At 38.5% G+C, this 16,685-nt stretch overlaps 1 protein-coding gene across 1 annotated transcript in view; it reads left to right on the forward strand.

The window, feature by feature from the left end:
* The window catches only part of PCSK5 (proprotein convertase subtilisin/kexin type 5), a 593,358-nt gene that overhangs the window by 17,351 nt on the left and 559,322 nt on the right, over window positions 1–16,685 (forward strand). The gene's annotated exons all lie outside the window — the stretch shown is intronic.

Below are 16,685 nucleotides of genomic sequence, written 5' to 3' on the forward strand. Positions count from 1 at the left end.
GGTAGTGGGGAAGAATAAGGATGTGAAGAAGAAAAGCTAATTATTAGCAGCTAACTTCCAAGATGAAGTATAGAGTAGAAGGTCATGGATTCCTAGCCAAAAGAGATCTTATAAGTTACTTTCTAGAGATAGGATCTTAGATTGAGAGCTGGAAAGAGCCATGTAGTCTTCTTTTTTAAATTTTATTTAATTGATTAAGAGAATTTTTCCATGGTTACATGATTTATGTTCTTTCCCTCCCCTCTTCCCACTACCCCTCCCGTAGCTAGCGTGCAATTCCACTGGGTTTTCCATGTAGTCTTAATATCTTCACTTTTCAAATGTGGATATTTGGGCCCAAAGAAATTAAGTGACTTCCCCCAATGACACAGAGTCAGCAACTTAGATGGTACACTTGATAGAGCACCAGGTCTGGAGACAGGAATACGTAAATTTAAATTCAGTCTCAGACATTTACTAGCTTGGATAAATCACTTAATCTCTGTTTACCTCAGTTTCTTCATTGGTAAAATGGGGATAATAATAGTACCTCCCAGAGCTGTTGTGAGGATCAAATGAGAGAATCTTTGTAAAGATATAGTAGAATGCCTGGCACGTAGTAAGAACTATATAAATGTTAGCTATGATGATGAGAATGATGGATTTCAACCCAGCTCCTCTGACTCCAAATCCAGGCCTTTTCTTCTTCCTAGGAAGACCTGGCTCAAATTCTCCTCCCAGGTATTCACTTTCTCTGTGACCATGAACAAGTTACCTCATTTCTCTGAATCTGAGTTTCCTGATCTGAAAGGATGGGATTAACAAAATTTATAGTGCCTGCCTCTTGGGATTGTTGTGCAGTTTAAATGAAATGATGTACATGAAGCCATTTGCTAACTTTCAAATATTACATTATGTCAATAATAATAATTATTATTATTTGTGAAGTTTGCTTTGAAAATCGATTTCTCACCCAATCATACTATTTGGGGAAGAGGCCAACTAAAGAGAAGTAATTTAATCTGCCACCCATATGTGGGTAGTAAACATATGAGTAGTGGGTGGCTATACCTGCTTGCCATGATTTTTCTCATTCTTTTGGACAATTATTTTATTAGTGTGATAGCTCCTTTTTTAATATTATTTAAATTTGATTTTGAAGTCTTTTTTTAAAGTGAACAGGACAAGATAGTTAAGCCCAGGGGGGCTTTTTTCTTCCAGAAAAGAGAATCATTTAAAGATGTTATTTATTAAAACAAAAAGCAACCATTTTAATTAATGTACAGATTGGGTCTGAAACTTGGAGTTCTGCTCTCTGTTATTTGCCATGACTTGCCTTGTTTAATTTTATCCAAAATATTATGACACAATATTCATGTTTGCACAATTATATCTCAGTGGTATAAAAGACACCTAATTTTCTTCACCCAATTTTCTAGGGGTTATAGGAGCATCTCTCAAAGCTCCCAGTCGATTGAGTTTTCTCACCCTTGTTTCCCACTCAGAACTGAATATTTCTGGAAATGCAATCTGCTGGGCCATTTCTGAATTAGCCAAGTGTTTGAAGCAAAGTCACGTTTTTCATCTGTTGCTTAACTTTCCAAGGCCTGTTTGATCTTTTGTAATTAAGATGGTTCACATTTCAGACCTCATGTGCATAGGCATGGAGATTTTTCACAAACCAAACACAAGTTATTTAAGAAGTTAAAAAGCGCAGTATGTAATTATATATTCTTTTCAGAATCCAGAATTTACTGGATATGGGCAGATCTCCATTTTTTTTATATTCATCTCTGGACTTTGTGGTTTGCTTTCCACATGTTAAAGTGAAATCTTGTTGTGCTGGGTCTGGGTACTTAACCTTCAAATACCTCAATCTTAGTCCAAGAGGGTTGTGTGCCAGAATCAGGAAAACATGGCGGGTGATGGATGGTAGAAGAAGGCAGAGGCTGTTACCAATAGCCCCAAAGGTGGCACCAGTCTTCCTCTTATTCTAAGGTGGTCTATAAGAAATAAGTAAAAGTTAAGGGAGGACAGACCCCTGGACTTGTGTTTAGACGGGTGTCAGATGGGGCTTTTTTGAGGCAGAACAACACAGATCTGAGGGATCTGATCATCTTGATGGCTGTGTTGTGTATTTCTCTAGGAGAGGTCCAGCATGTTGGAGATATGCTTTTAAATCTCTTTCAGTCTATTGCCAATAAACATTTATTAAGCACCTGCTATTTGCCAGTACCCATGCTATAAGCACTGGGGATACAAATACAAAAAGTACAGTTCCTAATCTGAAGGAATTTATAATATCATTGGGGGAAAACAACTCATAAAAATAAGCTTGAGGATCACACTACATTTGAGGACTAGACCCGGATAACCCTGTGTTGTTGTGGAGTCAGCTGTAGCTCCATCCTGGGCAATAACTTCTGAACCTTCCCCCTATTTTTCTGACATGCCTGTGTTAATAGGATAGTTGGTGTTCATGGGAACCTGGTAGATAACACTAGGATGATGGAGAATCAGCTTTCCTTCCCTCTACTCAGAGTCTTTAAGAGTCTCCAAGAGGGGCAGCCTGCTGGCTTGGTAGATAGGGAGTCAAACCTGGGTTCAAATTCTAGCAGTATGTCCCTGGGCAAGTCACTTAAGTGCCTTGAAACTAATACTTGTATTGATTCTGGGACAGAAGGTAAAGGTTAAAAAAAAATCTCCTGGGGTTAATGAACCCAGCTATGGGGAGGGGCAGTTAGCTGGCTCAGTGGATAGAGTGCCAGCCCTAGAGATAAGAAGTACTGGGTTCAAATGTGATCTCGGACACTTCCTAACTGCGTGACCCTGGGCAAATTTCTTAACCCATTGTTGCCTAGCCTTCATCACTCTTCTGCCTTGGAACCAATACACAGTATTGATTCTAGGACGGAAGGTAAGGTTTTTAAAAAAAAAGACCTATGGACCTGTCAGGAGGAGTTATATGGAAATTGGGGTTAAGGGTAGATGCAGATAACTCTATATAGATCATTACCTCTGATGGAGAAGGGAAGTATAAGTTTCCATCAATACTATCAAAGTTCATGGACAGCTCCCTCCTTTCTATAAACATACAATAAACTGTTTGAGAAGGGGAAATCTGCTTTGTAGTGGTATAGAAGAGTTTTGGAAGTATCTTTTTCCAAAACAAAATACATCAATAAATTGAATAGTTTTTCAAAGGAGTAACATTTTTAAAAAAATTTTTTCAAAGTAATAGGGTTCCTCCTGGTTCGATGGATATCTTTATTGAAAGATGAATGCTCAAGGTGCAAACTTCAGAACATTCATCAATGAAATCTACTAACTGAGAGACAATTTGGTCAGGGCATAAGTCAGGTGTAAACATAGATATTTTTAAAGAACTTGAATGAAAACTTAAAGGATACCTCTCTAGGGCATCCTGTTCTTACAGCTTTCTGGCCTTAATTGCTATAACCATACAGCGAAGAGGTGGTTTACATTATGAGCAGAGATGCCTGGCACATAGTAGGTATTAATAAATATTTATTGACTATTGACTAAGAGAAAGTTTATAGAACAGCTCAGAACACAAGACCTTTTCCAGAGACATGCACAACACACAGGCATATGGAGAGGCATAAAGGAAACTGTCAGGATAATCAGACTTCTCAGAGCTGTGTTGCTTTGCCAAAAAAAGAGCCTCATCTGATTCTCTCGAGGTCTCTCCATCTAAAATGTATTGTTCAAACACCATGGGACAGGAAGGACGGGATAGGCATAAGACCAAGATGATTATGCAAAGCCATCGGGGATACAGAAGGGCCTTGTGCAAATTCATCAAGGGGACAGTTTGAGATTGAAGTCTCTATTCATTTGTAGCTAGCAAGCAAGTTCCACTGGAAAGAGTCTTAGATTAAGAGTCAGAAGACCAGGATTCAAATCCTGACCCTGTTATTTACTAATTGTGTGACTTTCGGCAATTCTTTTCGATCTGTCTGGGTCTCAGTTCCCATCCATTAAAGGAGACCATCAGACTAGAGGGCCTTTAAGGTCTGTGATCTGGGCTGCCGTGACACTAGACCTGCAATGGTGGTCAGCACTTTATGATCATGGGTAGGAGTAGCTAGAGGCTTCAGTATTCCAAAGCATAGCCATAATGTACTTGCCAGGACTGATGCATTCATTGGGGTGACTCCAATTACTTGGCTCCTGGATTCTGGCACTTAGCCTAGGTAAAGAGTCCTGTCAAGGAAGGGAAAAAAGGCCAGAGGGATGGAAAAAAGTATCTTCTTTTCTAGGGAGTGTTTGCTTAGGGCCAACAAAGAGCAAGTGGTCACACTCCCTAGCAATATCAAAAGCATAGATCATATCGTGCCCTGGGAATGCTATTCCAGAGGAAGACTATTTCTGAGCAAGGTGTAGGAAGACCAATGTCAGAAGAGTTGGTATGTAATGAAAGAATTCCATTGATTTACCAGGTAGATGGTAACTTGAGTTAAGGAACTCTGGGGGCTCAGCAGAAGTGGTGCTTGAAATGCAGGGGCTTAGGTCAATAATAAACATTAGCTAAACTAGACTTTATAAAGACCAGAAATCAATGCGCCCCATCCCACCATTATAGTAGCTGGTTAAATTCTCTGGAAGCATGGGCTAATCAATGTCCTTTTCGCCATGAGGATGACAATGGGCCAATGCATCTTGCTGATGAGAGAAAAGGCTTCTAGAAGACTGGACTTTTTAGATTTAAGCCTCTGTCTGAAGTTGGAAGGTCCTGAAAAAAAAAAGACGATGATAAAGAAATTAGCAATTTGCACCTCCTGTCAGAACCCTGAAGAGAATAATTGGAGTAGTTAGTAAGAAAAATGAACTCTTTCAGGAAAGGAATAAGAATGCTAAAGATCCACAAGGCTACTCAAGTACTGAATCAGGCCATAAGGCATTTGTATGTTGGTTCCCACTGATTTGGGGGTCGGGGGGGGACAGCAGATCAGTATTGGCCCAGTATGCCAAACCAAGAGAGACCTTCTGGGGGACCGAACTGGCTGCAAATCCACACGGTTATTCTAAACCCTCTCTGAAGGAAAGAGGGGGAAGATGGTCTTCAGAGAGAGATTACTGCCTCTACAGTCAGGAAAGTAGAACATTTAATCTGGAGAGCAGGAAGGTATCCGCTGCTGCCATTGGCCCCAGATTGCCCCACTCTGAGACTGCCTCGGCATGAGAACTTGAACCTCTGGAGTGCTGTTAGCTTGTTCCATAATACCAAAGTAGTTGAGCTGAGTGTTTCAGGAGGGAAGGAAAGAGAACTGAGCTAGTCTCTTTGGCAAAACAGTGCGAATCTGGAAAATCTGATTACTTGGATATTTTTTTCTTGGGTATTGTTTTTGTTTTTCTTGCTTAAAGTTGTGGATGTGTGTAGGGAAAGTATTGGGTTGTTCTAAAAGCTGTTTGAGGTCACGTCAGAGAGCTAAGAGGGAATACTATTAATGAGGATAATTCCAGCATCTACTTCCTAGGGTTATTGTGAGGATCAAATGAGTTAATATCAGTAAAGTGCTTAGTAGAGTATCTGGCACCACCACTACTATACAATCAGAGGGACAGCTAGGTGGCACAGTGGTTAGAGTGTTGTGCCTGGAGTTAGGAAGACTCATCTTCCTGAGTTAAAATCTGAACTCGGCCATTTACTAGCTGTGTGGCCCTGAGCAAGTCATTTGCCTCAGCTTCTTCACTTGTAAAATGAGCTGGAGAAAGAAAAATATTTCAGTATCTTTGCCAAGAAAACCCCAGATGGGGTCACAAAGAGCTGAACACAACTGAAAACTACTGCAATAACAGCAGCAAACAGTGGATTGGAGTAGAAAATATCTCATGCCCTTTTCCATCACTAACAGTCTCTGGTTCTATGGTTCTCCCTCAGAACAGTGAATCATAGGATACATTGGTTGTCCCCTTTAAGGCTCCTGGCAACAGCTTCTCCATCTCAAAACAATCTCTACCCCCCACTACAGATCTGTATCTGTACTATTGTAAGGGGCAAGGCTGCTTTTCACATAGGAACTTGCTCTATAATATTAACTGCACTATTAAACCTTTGTCTAAAGCCGTGTTGGCTCTCAGAAAAAGGATGAAGGGCAGGAGGGCACCTTTGGTGCAGCTAAATCAGAGGGCCTGAGTTTAAAACCCTAGCTCTGCTACTCAGTTCTCTAGAATACAGTGTCATCATCCATAAAATGAGATGTGCAGAGTTAGATTGGATGACATTTAAGGTTTTTTTTTAGCTCTAAATCCTTTCCATTTTCCTTAACATAGACTACTTAAAGAACTTTTCCTGTGACTCACTCCTCTCCCTCAAAGTGAAACAATCACCTTAATTCTTACACTTTCCCCTCAGTACTTACCAGGGTGAAAATTCGGTCAGTTTAGGGCTTTTTCCATTGTATTGGACTGCTTCTAAAGCATGGATTCTTAGCTCTGTGTGTGTGTATGTCTGTTTTTCTGTCTGATAAATCTCTATGACCCCTTTTATTTTCATAAAACAAAATGTAAAAGAAACCAAGAGTTCTGAAATACAATCAATCATCCATATCTGACTCTTTCTTTCTTTCTTTATCTATCTATCTATCTATCTATCTATCTATCTATCTATCTATTTTCATACCTATATATGTGAATTTATATATATATATATATATATATATATATATATATATATATAAAGTTCACAATCTTCAGGTTAAGAACTTCTGTGTTTAAGCAAGTCAAATATATGCTCCTGGTCATTGGAGAGAAGCCGACATGAAAAAAATGGTGCATTAAAAAAAAAAAAAAAAAGGTAAAGTGGAGTGATATAGAAAGGGATTGTGGGATGCCTTGGTGGGAACCTGGGAAAGATCTTGGCATTAAAAAAAATCCTAAAGTGTTTTTGTTTTCAGTCTAAGGGAGGAGTAAACCCACCCTTGTCTTGCAGGAAACTCACACAATGAACATTTCACTGACTGGGTGGTTACTCACTTCAGTTAATGCCACAGCTCCTGGCCTTTTTTTTTTTTTTTAAATCCTGCCTGAGTATGCTTGAGATTCTCTAAATAAAGAAATTCCAAGCAATAACAGTACAACAATAATAACTAAAAAACTAAACAAACAAACAAAAAACCTTGGGGTCCTAGGGTCAGATATACCATATGAGGTAAATGACAGAGAATAAAAAAAGTTCCTATATGTTAACTCTATATTTTGATTATGTTTTAGGCATGAACTCACAGCATCCTGAGATAGCATTACTAGGCTGTAATAACCCAGATGAAATACAGAGGTTGGTGGTATTGGAGCAGCCTGGCAGAGTTCAAAATGCTAGCCTGCAGGGTTTGAGGGTTTTATTTTTCCTTTGGATTTTACATACTTAAAAAAAAAAAACTTTGGGGCCTCCTTTTTTGCATACTAATCCTCCCCCAAAACAAGACAGGCTGGACTATAGTTAATGAAGTGAATTAATATTAACTTTTTTTCATAAATCATTACTAAATTTAGGCATAGTCCAAAGCTATGTAGGAGACTGTGGGTTTCCATAGAGTAGAAACACCTGTATGGCAGCAGGACTAGTGGCTCCCTAGGCATGCATAGTGATATTTTAAAAAACGGACACCTTACATTTTTTAATTCTTAGACCATTTTGTGAATGTTTGATTAAAGCATGCAATCATTTGAATGAGTAGAATCTTTGGTTTTTCACTTTAGATAAACCTAATTTGAAAACCACCAATATCCACGGTTCAGTAGATGAATAAAACTACATAAAAGATAATACTTATTTGTTGGATTTATAGAGAGCTCATTTCCTCTGAATTGCTCAAGATTTCTTCACTTCATTTTCTTTGGAATACAACTTTGTACCAAAGAACATATAAAAGTGACCCTCATTATTGATGGAAATTGATTGATTGAATGACTGAATTGCTATACTTGTAAACCAGTTTTGCTGTTACTAACCTGTAGAAAGAGGATTCTAGAAATCCATTTGAGGAGAGGAGGGTGGGTAATAGTCTGAATGAGTCACCAGAAAACATCTGTAAAAGTATTAAGAAATGTTAACCTTTCTAGGAAAGCATGATCAGATTATCAGTTATTGTTCTCTGGTCCTATCGGTCATCTTTGCTGTCCAAATGAGCTCAAAATGAGAGATATTTCCAAACATTCTTAACTCAAATGGAACCTCTTCCATGAAACCTATTCTGATTCTTTCAGTTACTGGAGATGCTTCCCTTTGCTACCTTTGGATTGTGGAAAAACTTATTTGTAGCTGTCTTATGCACTTATTATGAATGCTATATTACATTATTGTTATTTGGTACAGCTATATTTCTCTTATTGAACTGTAAATTCCATGAGCTTCATCTGGGTCTTAATTCATGCCAATGAAGCATCTCATGAAAGGATCATATCAGTGAATCTTACATTGCCAATTTCCATTAACCTAGAACCAATGATCATGCACTACATAATTATAACTTCAAATAGTGAACATTCAAATACATGTTACCCCATCAGGAGATTTCATTATTCACACTTATTGGTTCCTCCTCCAGTACACAACACTCTGCTCTGCACATAGTAAGCACTTAATAAATGTCTGTTTTAAGAGTTTGAAGGAAACAGAAAATTAGTCTAGGAACATAGCCTAGGATACATGGAATTTATGGTCCTACAAGACCTTGGAGGTCATCTGGGAATCAGAGAGTTAGAGCAGGAAATGACGTTGAGTTTTAATCCTTCTCAAGAGTCCCAAAGAGACTGAGCAACTTTCCAAAGGTCATGCAGGTGGCATTCCAACTTCCTTATTGTACCTGTAAGAAAACTTTGGCCCAAAGGTGTTAAATGCTCTCCCCATTGACAGTTTGTGGCAGAGGAGGGAATAGACCATAGGTCTCCTGACTCCAAAAGCAAGTTATTTCTCCTTTGCATTGAATTTGAAGTTAGAGGATCTGAGGTATAAATCCAAATTCTGCCATTTACTACTTAGGGAAGATAGCTGGCCTGAAGTCAGGAAGACTCTTTCCTAAGTTCACATCTGATCTCAGAGACTAGTTGTGTGACCCTGGTCAAATCACTTAATCTTGTTTGCCTCAGTTTCCTCATCTTTAAAGTTAATTGGAGAAAAAAATGGCAAACCACTCCACTATCTTTGCCAAGAAAACACCCCAAATGGGGTCATAAAGAGTTGGGAAAAATTGAAACAACTGAATAACAACAAAAGCCTTGAATAAGTCACTTAATCTCTATGGCCTTCAGTTTCCTGTTCTGTAAAATGAGGGAGTTGGGCCAGATAACCTTTTAGGTCTCTTTTAGATTGAAATCTATGATTTTGTATTGTAGTCCAAGGTAGAATATGAGAATACAACAGGAGAAGTACAAAGTTCATAGGAGAGACTGTTTATTTCTAATAGAGGAGAAGGGGGAAGCAAGAAAAGCTTCTAAGAAAACATACCAGTTGAGGGGGGCTTCCAAAGATGAATAGGAAAAACTTTTAAGTCAAGAACTAGCAATCTGTACTAAGTGATTTTTTGTCATTATAGTGGACTGGTTATGGACAGAAGCATAAGAATGTCCAAAAATGGGAGTTGAACCCACCTTGGGGAGGCATAGTTAAAAGAGGATATGAGTCTGGAATCTGAGGACCTGGATTCAAATTCTATCTCATATTTATTCTCTTTTTGACATTGGGCAAGCCGCTTATACTTCTGACTCAATTTGCCCAACTATAAAATTAAAGGATTGTATTAGATGATTAATGAAGGGAGGGAGCAGCTAGGTGGCTTAGTGGATAGAGAGCCAAAGTTGAAATCTAGTGTCAGACACTTCCCAGATGTGTGGCCCTGGGCAAGTCACTTGATCCCAATTGCATAGCCCTTACTGTCCTTATGCCTTGGAACCTTTACTTGGTATTAATTTTTAGACAAAAGGTAAGAGTTAAAAAACTTTAAAAGATGCCCATCCAGCTCAAAGACTTTGATCCTGTGATCATTTTTCTTTTCCCTTTCCCATTCTTCCTGATTCAGATCCCAACATCAGATCTTGGACTAACTCTAGGTTGTTCCCCACCAGGAGATGCATATCCTTCATCCACACAAAATGTTACCAGCATTGAATAAGGCTAAAACTCTTGCTTTGTCTTTATGAGACAGATAATGCTAAGCCAAGATAAATTTAGATTTTGGTGGGAAGCGAGGCATTAAAAAGAGAGCTAGATGAAGGTACTAAAAACACCTCATCTACTTCATCTCTTTGCCAAAGGCTATCTCTGACCTGTTTTTAGTTCTTATTGACCTGACCTAGATGTATGGCCAAAGTGCAGTCCTCAGCATACTTTAGTTTTCAAATTTAAATGGAGATGCTTTGTAGAAGTAAATGATGAATAGGATCATCTTTAGAGGAGAAGCTGCTGCTAGGAGCTAAAGAGAAGAGGGGCACATGTTCTCTCCCTTCAGCAGAAAAGAAACCTTATAGTGTCCCAGAGGGAAGTTCCTCCCTTTTGAAACTACAAATAACCAAACAACAACAAAAAGCCCAAATTTCATGTCCCAGGAAAGAACCAGCGGCTTTAAAATAATCTTTTAAACGTCAAAAGCCAGTGAGAGGGGAAAAGGAGAGTCCTCAGAGTATGGACCGCAAGAACTCATGAGACCCTACAAACATCTTGAGGCTGCTTTTGGGGAAGACACTGTTAGGAAAGAGAGAAGAACGGGGTCAAGGGACAGAGTGACAGAGGGGCAGCTTCCAATTTTAATTAACTACATATTCAACTTGGTTATTTTTATTTGCTGAAGAAGAACAAATGCTTTTCAAAACTTTTTAAAAATTTAAGCACCTTGGGGCTAAAGCCTAGTTGTCCTACCCTAGTTGTAGCTTTGGTTTCATTCCAAGTGAAAAAATTATGCATGTCCAGGGAATAGAACTGGGCAAAACTGCAGCAGTCCAAAGTGCCCACTGAGAGAAGAAAAGAGATATACTGATTTTCGAATTCATAGTAACTGATTTTAAAGTATCAAGGATAAATAAGAAAGAAAAAGCCCAAGAGAAAGATGACTGTTTTGTAAATTAACTCTTCTTATTTCCCTTCCATTTCTAGAAGTCCCTTCTCCCCTCTCCCATCCTCAGCTTGGCCGAAGCACAGAAATTGCAAACTACCACTTCACCTCCAGATGACCCTTTTCTTTCTCTTTTTTTCTCCCATATCCTCTTCACTCTATTTCTTTGCCTTGAGATGGCCCTTCCTCTCATTGCTTAGCCACCCTGATAATAGTCCAGATTAATGGGGCTGTTGACCCATGACTTAGTAATCAGACCTGAGTTTAAACATGAGACAGAAACAATACCTGCTTCTCCTTAAGTCATAAATGATAAACAAGGGGCTAAGAAATAGCACTTGGGGTGTGCGCTCATTAAAATGCATCGAGAATGATATTGAGTTTAATAACTGATTATTGTCAATGATTATAGATTAAAGGTAGCTTATAACAGCTAATTATCACATTTAATAAAAAGCCTTCCCCAGGAACTTAAATACATAAAGGTCTTTAAAAAGGAAACAAAGACTTTTAGTCATAAAAGAGTTGAGTCCAGGATTCAGACAATTAAAGTGGTTCAGGGTGTGTGTGTGGGGCGGGGATAACTCAGCAGGTACTGATTAAATTTTAACTAATAGGAAGATAACAATTTTATTTTAATAATATAAAAATCTGACCTGTATGTTGTAGTTAAGGTCTAAGTCTGCTCTGATTCTGTTGTTTCTTGCTTTTGTGTATATTTATAAGACTAATAAATATATACATATACCCTTTCCATGAATACCTACTACTGAACACTGGAGGCAGATTAAAAAAGAGAGAGAGAACTGGGGAAGGAAAAATGGTTCTTGTAGGAATTTTTGGTTAACTTCTGGATATTGACTCAAGAAATACTTAAAACTAAAAGGAGTACTGGGAAAGGACTTTAATCTTTGGCAGAGAACTCAGACAACTATTATGTGGGGAATCCCTCAATTTTATGTGATTGAAGGCTATAGGAAGGGGGAACATGGAAAAAGAGGATAATTTTTCTCATTTTCTCTGTCTTGGATTGATACCAATTATTGATTCCAAGACAGAGAAGAGCAGGTATGGGCTAGGGCAATTGAGATTAAACAACTTGCCCAGGGTCACATAGCAAGGACGTGTCTTAGACCAGATTTAAACCCAGGCCCTCTAGATTCCAGGCCTGGATAGCCTTTTTTTGAAAGCACTGGCTATCACTGAAAACAGCTTTTGCACCACTTTTTAAGGAGATGTATAGGGAAGAGGAGAGGTGGTTTGTAATTGTGATTTCATAGATGTTACCCACCTTCTGGTAGAGAGATGATGGAGTCAGAAGACAGTCAGTCCAAGGCATTTTTTTGTTTTGTTTTATTTGGTCAATGCAAGAATTTTCTTCTGCTTGCTTGATAGGATTTTATTTTTCTTTGTTTTCAAGGAGAAAAGGGAGGGAGAAATTGCAGATTAGAAAATAAATTCATTTTAAAAAAGGGAGATGTGGCCACCTTGTTAGGAAGAAAAATTAAAATCCAGGGACTGGGAAATAGTTTGTTCCATGGCTGAAGCTAAAAGTTAAGAGAGGTGATGAGGAATTGTGATTTTCAATGAGTGATCTTTCCCAAAAGGCAATAAAATCAATACTATCTCATGGAATATCTTAAGCTACTAAAAGCCCACCTTCTTCAAAAAGTCCTTTCTGATCTTTCTTAATGGTAGTACCTTTCCTCATTGGTAACTTTTCATAATTATTTACATCGGCTTCCCTTATTGGATTTTGAGCTACTTAAGAGCAGGGTCTGTTGTTCACATTGTTGGTCATTCATTTCAATAGTGTCTAACTCTTCATGACTCCATTTGGGGTTTTCTTGGCGAAGACATTGGAGTGGTTTGCCATTTCCTTCTCCAGCTCATTTTACAGATGAGGAAACTGAGGCAAACAGGGCTAAGCAACTTGCCCAGGGTCACACAGCTAGAAAGGAAGCATCACAGGAAGATGAGTCTTTCTGATTCCAAGCTCATTACTCCATCCATTGTGCCACCTAGCTGCCTGGTACATAGCAGGTGCTTAATAAATCCTTGTTGATTTGACAGAGCTGAACAGGATAGCAGACATCATCAGGTTCAGTTCCTTCATTTTACAAATGAGTAAAATAAATCTCTGAGACATTAAATGACCTGCCTTCGGAGAAACAGGGGTAGCACTCACTGTTCAGTAGTTTCCCTTGATCCTACATGACTTCAATGTCTCTGTTTTTCTGACTAGTGTCTTTCAGTTTGCCTGCTAAACAAAGAAAGTCCGTGTGAAAGCTTGAAGGTGATGGCAAAGGTCACGTTTAAGAATGGTAGTGCTGAAAGAAAGTGGGTCACTTGTAGGTTCCTAATGTATAACTTAGTAGCTTCATAATTAGTCTCTAAATCTCCTTATTCTCTAAATCTTCACCACACTCATTCTGGAGGGATATAACTGTCTATAGTTCATGCTTCAATCAGTGTCTTATAGGATCAATCGGATCAGGGTCAGGAGCGAAGCCTCTCAAAGCCGTTGAGATTGTATTATCCTAAAGGGTTAAAGATTTGGAATAAGCTCCAGAGAAGATAATTCTATGAATCATCAGTAGAGCATACCTAGCCAGCCTCAGTTTTGACTATGAAGTCCTTGTGTTGGAAAGTTGTTATTAACCCCCAGTGCCTTGGAATTCAACTCCATGCAGATCATTTTCCTCATCAGCCAATTTCAGTAACCATTGGGAATGTGGCCTTGCACAAATCCCTTTCTCTAAACTTCATTGACTGGACAGATATTCTGAAGTAGTCTCAGTTTAGAGAGTCAAATGTATAGACTCTTTCAGACTTGATTTTTTCCCTTTTAACCAAGGAATCAGGGGACCTCTCTATTCAGATTGGCCATGTTTCTGAGTTTGTGGTTGGGATAACCCTATGGAGAAGCTGGCATACCACCACACTTGCTGTGTAATTTAGAAGCTTGGAGATTTAAATACCGTACTGTTTGACTTTTAAAAAAAAGTTAAGTCACAGGGAAAAAATAATAATATAACCCACATCTTTTCAAGAGGCCACAGTGTGGTGTTTCATTTTGTTTTTTAGCCTACTCTGGTAGATATAATCACTTGGGTTTTACTTGGAAAGTACCCAGTACATCATATGGCTAAAGAAACAGGAGAAATTAAGTGTAGCTCATTGTTAGGATGAATGGGCATGAAAGGCATTGTTCAGTTACTTATCTCCTGTGAAATCTCTGCTCCATAAAACATTATGTAGTCGGGTTTTTTTTTTTGTTTTGTTTTAGCTTTGTTGCTTTGAGAGTCGTTTCACCATTTAGGCTTCATGGCTTAAATTTCAGACTTAGGGCATTCTTTTTTCTTTTTTTTTTCCCCAAGTGAGTAAGGACATTTTTACCTTCAAAAACAGGAAAATATTTCAATTTCCACTCTGCTTCTCAGAGGCTAGATTCATTTCAATGAACTTATGAAGTGTGCTAAATGCTGGTGGCCCAAAGGGTGGGGAGGAACAACAGAGTTTCTGTCATAAAGGAGTTTACATTTTATTGTGATTATATGCCATGTACATAGACAACTAAATGGAAAAGATGTACAAAGTAGTTTAAAAAAAATAAATTTAAAGAGCAAGATCATATCAGTGGAAGTCACCATTCTCTTCTGAACCTTAAAGGATGTAGGTGTGGGTGGTGCTTTGATGGGGAGGAAGGGGGAGAGGATGGGCTAGGAAAAAGGGACCAGAAAGGGAACCGACAGTAGCAACCACCAATAAATATTTCATTCGGTTGCTATGTAGCAGTGGTTCCACCAGTTCAAATTGCTTAATAGTAATTCAGGTTGATACAGGGTCTAGTTAGCTGAGAAGCTGGTGAAGGGATAGATTTCACCACAGGCTTGTGGTTTTGTTTTGGCAAGGATTTGAGTGCAAAATTTGAGAAGCCACTGCCCTGGACACTTGCCATTTGGAAAGGAGAACCTGCTTGTCTCTTCTTGTGGGGTGCATTTTGTCCAAACACAGGCAACATTTGGGGACTTTGTTAATTTGCTAACAGGGTGTGTGCATGAGGTTGTAAGAAGTAGGGAGAAAAGATAAAAAGTCTTAACTTTTCATAATTTGAACTCCATGATAGTTAAAGCTGTAGGGAGGCCAATTAGTATATTTGCCTTAATTTTATAGATGAGGAAACTGAGGACCATCCTACCTTTCCAGTCATTTTATACATTACTCCTCACACTTACTCTGTGATTCAGTGACAGCCAGTGGTCTCCTTTCTGTCTATCTCATACAGCATGGCATCTCTCAATTACTGCATTTTCACATTTTCATTGACTATCCCCACCCCCCACCACTACCATATCTGGAACTTTCTCTCTCCTCATCTCTATAGTCTGCCTTCTTTGGCTCCTTTCAAGGTTCAGTTAAAATCTCACATTCTGCAAGAAACTTTTCCTTATTGCCCTTAATTGCCCTTAATGCTAGTGCTTTCCCTCTGCCAATTATTTCCTTTTTATCCTCTTTATCACTTATTTGTTCATAATTACTTGCATGTTGTCTCTCCCATTTGACTATCAGCACCTTGAGAGGAAGGATTTTTTTTTTGCTTTTCTTTGTATCTTCAGTGTTTATAATAGAACTTGACCTATAGCAAACACTGAGGAAATGCTTATTGACTTGATGAGACACAAATAATAAATAGCATAAGTGAAATTTGAACTCCAATCCTCATGTCATTACTTTAGTAGAAGAAAAGCAAGGGTCTACTATTTCCCTATTGTTTATGGGGAGGAGAGAAGAGAAAGACAGGATTCTATTTAAAAACTACACTTAAGTACTGTGCTTTGTTTTGTTTTTTCCTTTTGTCTTTTAATTTTTCCATCAAAAGGGCTTTGGACCCTCAGGAGAAAGTTTTATTTTTACCCTTGGCAGTGAAGTTGTTAAACTGATACACAGCATTAGTGAACAAAAAGATTCTGTTGGCTAACTTGGCATGTTAGTTATTGATCATTGTTGGCAAGGCTAGCAATCTTATTGACCCTTGCAAGACAAAGAAGTTTTCCAAACTCATTAAATATTTTAGCTAATAGTAACTTCCCCATTCATTTTCTAACCAAGTGACTTAAAGAACTACCAGAAATATGAATCATTTATCTTCTAAGTCTTGTTGTTGTCAAAGTTGGTTTACTGGTCTTTTCTACACTTAATTTAAATCCTTAACCTGCCTTTTTCCCCCTAAACTACCCACCTTGCCCTACAAACTTACTTGGACTCTTTTTGATAACTGAATCACCTGAGGTTGAGCAGAGATAGATCCTTGTTATACCTGCCTTTCCCACTCAAGCATTATTCAAAACTGATGAAGAATGGGAGCAAACAGTGCTCTACTTTATCCTTATTATAAGGATCACTGTGATCAGTAAAAACTTACTGAGGTGGTTATGCCCTGGCTCCTGTCTAGGTCAAAGTTAGTTATAATTATAGTTGCTACAACTAAAAGCTTTTTACCCTTAAAACAAACAAATAAACAAAAATCTCTGCTCCTGAGAACTATAATGTTAGGGCAGGGGTTGGCAACCTTTTTGGCCGTGAGAGCCATAAACGCCACATTTTTTAAAATGTAATTTCGTGAGAGCCGTACAG

This window comes from Gracilinanus agilis, chromosome 1 (assembly GCF_016433145.1).
Source record: "Gracilinanus agilis isolate LMUSP501 chromosome 1, AgileGrace, whole genome shotgun sequence".
Taxonomy (NCBI): domain Eukaryota; kingdom Metazoa; phylum Chordata; class Mammalia; order Didelphimorphia; family Didelphidae; genus Gracilinanus; species Gracilinanus agilis.